The 3,993-nt window shown below is 43.2% G+C and overlaps 1 protein-coding gene across 1 annotated transcript in view; it reads right to left on the bottom strand.

Moving 5' to 3' along the window:
- Window positions 1-3,993, bottom strand: part of FNDC3B (fibronectin type III domain containing 3B) — a gene marked incomplete at its 5' end in the record, with an annotated part of 171,724 nt that overhangs the window by 130,899 nt on the left and 36,832 nt on the right. The gene's annotated exons all lie outside the window — the stretch shown is intronic.

Below are 3,993 nucleotides of genomic sequence, written 5' to 3'. Positions count from 1 at the left end.
AGGGAGCCTCATTATTTTTAGCATGCTAAGTGAACCTGTCAATCTGCTTCCATAAATACATACAATTAATCTGATCCAGCAAGATGCTTAACATGTGTAATTCCCAGACTTCAGAAACCTGAGCGACTCGCAGGGGCGCACACAGCATCTCCCAAGTACGGAGTTACCCATACTGTGCCTAGCTTAAAACCAGAAATACAGCATTAAATTGGGAAGTCCAAGCATTCCCTTTGCACACAGGCACTGAAGCATTCATCCAAGCTTGGTTTTACCATTCCAGTGCTGTCGAGCCGCATACGTGAAGTCATGGGCTCTTTACACGTGCTGATGTGCAAAACTAGATCACCTCCGAAGAGCGGAGCACAAGGCCGTGCTTTTTACATGCAGTTTTCTACCAATAACCTAGACCTCGAAGCAAAGCTGTATCAACAAGCTGGGTTTTATACACACAGGGAAACTTAACTCCTCTGCAGACGACGTGAACGAGCCCTGGGGAGTCAAGTGGCACACAGGGCTGAACTCCATCCCTAGGTCCTACATCTTGGAGATGTAAACCCTCAATCAACTCCGTTTGATTAAAAGAACGGTATGTTCTCTTGAAAAGCATGTGACGTTTGGTGAAGATTTGGAAACATTCTTCCAGTTCACCTTCCAATTGTAATTGCAAAGAGTACCAGCCTCCCCTGGGGCAGAAGAACACAAGAAGCCGTTACTTCCCAATCTCAACTTGCTTGTCAACGTGACTCAGCAACGCATTGGGAAGGTGCGTCAGCAGCACGCAGCAAGAGCTTCTGCCAGATCATCACACCTTAATTTAATCTGCAGGCTTGGAGGCAGTTCTGGGTGGATGTCCAAATTTGACTTGCCAAATTAAGAGTTGAGAACAGAAAACACACAATGCTGCTAGGTGGAAAGCACTTAAATATATTATTGAATGGAATTTTTGAATATTTATGGACAGAAGTAGATCAGCTGTAACCGGAATGGAAAACCACCCTCACTCCAACCCCCTCCTTCAAAACACCAAGCTGGGAATTTGTGATGTATACCTTCAGAAAGGTCTTCAGGGAAATACAGCCCAGGGTTTAACTACAACCTGTGCCTTTGTCCAGATGCGTCAAAAAAACTTTTTTAACTAAAGAAAAATGCATTACCACAGAGAATACTGCAGATATGGAGTAGACGGAGCCAGGCTCTTTTCAGAGGTGCACAGCAATCCAATGGGAGGCAACAGACACAAACTGGAACACGGGAAATTACAATCAGATACTGATTGCAAAATGCATCATGAGGGTGATGAAATGCTAGAACAGGTTGCCCAAAGAGGTTGTGGAATCCCCATCCTTGGAGATGTTCAAGACTCAGCTGGAGAAGTCACCGAGCAATCTGCTCTATCCAACTGCCTTCATGCAGGTGGCTGGACTGGTTAGCCTTTGGGGATCCTCCAACTAACCTGAATTATTCCATGTTTTAACTCCGTGGCAAAAATAATTTCCTTTTAATGCTGAACATAAGCCTTGGAAGTGCTATCTATAAAGATTTCTTAAAAATACAAAAATTAAAAACAAAAGGCATCCAAACAGTATGAAACCCATTGCGATAATCAAGAAAGTTTATATAATACAGGGTTTCTACTCATTTCTGTTAAGTGAGTTATGGTCTGGTAATTACTCCACCGCATGGCAGCCCTTTTCTTATGAATCTACAAAGCATGAAAAGAATGCAGAGTATCAGGTAGAAAGCACCTGGAAACTTCTCCTGCCCCAATTTGTTTCAACGCTTACTAATACTGTGTGAATTATTTATTAAAAATGATAGAAAAGCCCGAGAGTACCAAGTGAAGTCTTGTAAGAATTTTTGAGACATTTCGGTTCTGGAAGCTTAATCCTGCTACCTATTAGTTTTCCTCCGACATAGGCAACACCGAGGGTAAAGCAGCTTTTCTCTTGAAAGCGTTGCTTTTAAATACTTGATGTCATTAACGAGAGCTCCTAAACCTAGCAGGTCACTGTTGATATGATCAAACAGCACACAATTATTTAATGAAGTCCACTGGATAAAAATTACCCGGCTTGCATTCATCTTTGAACGGTGAAATTGTTTTTGCTTTATTAAATTTTAAGACTGCCATTAAGAAAGCCTATTAAGAAAGATCTTTTTAAGCTCTCAACAGTATAGCTGGATACTTTGTACCACTGCTACTCATGATCAGCATTAACATCATTATAATCAGATAATTTCAGGGCTTTAGGGAACCATGCTCTACCATCTGGGGACCGGCTACGTGGGAGTAAATCAGGCGCAACGCCGTTGATGTTGAAGGAATTAGTATTATAAAATTATCGAAACTAATCTTACAGGCCATATTTTGCTACGTACTAATTTGAAAATATAGCAGATGTCTTTATTTTCAATAACGAATAGGGGCCAAATTATGGAAAAGCTCTTAACAAACAACAGATGATAACCAGTAACGGTTTGCAGGCAGCAGCAGTACGAGAGCAGCCGGACACGCCGCCTGCACGGGCTGAAAGCCTTCGCCCATCACGAGCCATCCTTTGCCAAGATTTACGAGTGAACCGTTGTTTAAGGGCTTTATGGTTTCGTTTCTGCGACCCCTAAAAGAAAGGGATTTTCTCTGTCAGCTTCACACAAACATTTCTCATTCCTCAGAAATACTTTGCTGTTTATGGAGGTCCTCAACAACGGCATCAACCAAAGCGTCTGACAGCCTGTACTACAAGAAAAACGAGGTTTCATGAGATGGAGTAGGGACTGGACTAGGGAGATCCAGAGGGTTTACCAGTTTGGCGTTAGCAAGTATCTGTAAAACCAACCACCTCGAGAAGGATCCAAATAACACTTTGTTCAATCACTCCTGTTTATAAAGATGTATTTTTCTATACCCAAGTTTTCTAATGCTGGGGACTGTTGCCAACACAAGCAATGCAAGTTCATCCCTGTGGAGTAATGCATTAATTACCCTCAGCTTGATTTTCTCAAAATTTCCTTCCAGGATACCACTGTGAGGACAACAACTCTAGAAGAAGGGGTGCTCTAGGTGATTCCAGGCTTCAAAAAACCAAATCAAACTCCAAACTTAGAAAGCCTGCTGACTGGATCGAGGCATGGTCTGTTCAAAAGAGAAGGTTACAGCCCCAGCGGTGCAGGGTACCACACACGGGTTAAGCCAGAAGAAGAGGCATGCGTATGCTTCATCTGAGGATCACGGATGTTAAATAGGTCAGTGGTTGCTAAACAAACGAGGCATTCAGACTTCCAGCCGCACCGACAAACCAACCCGGTTCTCAAGTGTCAGGATACAAGCGCAGCTCAGAAATAAATTTGGAAATCGGTCTTTGATCAGCAGTTTCTCCCCCCGAGTTCAAGATCATCCTGCTTTGCCTCTCTATGGCCAGCACAAGGCGGTAATTTTTTATGTGTGTTAAGCAAAAGCTCCGTCAGGGTGCTGTTTTGAAAGGTAATGCTATTTCTCTTAACGATGCTTCATAAAAATGTATGAAGTTGCCAACAATTGGCTATACCGGGTTAGCGCTATTTGGTGCTATCTCTGTGCATCCCAATTCCAGCTGGGAGAGCCGCCTAAATCTTAGTTACTTTGCCCAGCATGCATGTAAAAAATAGTCAAGTTCTTGTAAACCTCTTCTGTTGGGTTTCCTGGGTTTTACTGAGACATGGGAGAGAACGATTTGCAACCATCTTGCACGTGCAGCAGCAGGCACGTTTCCAAAGCAAACCGGCAAAGCACGATACCAGAAGACAGGCAAATCGCAGGAGCGGTGGAAGCTCTTGGACATCGGCGTCATCTCCGAGATAAAGCTGCAATGGGCAAAACAGAAGGGCTGAAAATCCAGCAGGTGCTGTTCTATAGCAGGGTTGCAGGTTGCCTCCATCCTGCCACCGGGCTGTGGGCAGGGCTTTTTTAGTAGGGAAAAAAAAAAAAAAAAAAAAAAAAAAAAAAAAAAAAAACCC

Source organism: Egretta garzetta, unplaced genomic scaffold, assembly GCF_000687185.1.
Source record: "Egretta garzetta isolate BGI_Z169 unplaced genomic scaffold, ASM68718v1 scaffold429, whole genome shotgun sequence".
In the NCBI taxonomy this organism is placed as follows: Eukaryota; Metazoa; Chordata; class Aves; order Pelecaniformes; family Ardeidae; genus Egretta; species Egretta garzetta.
This window is presented reverse-complemented; position numbering and strand designations above follow the sequence as displayed.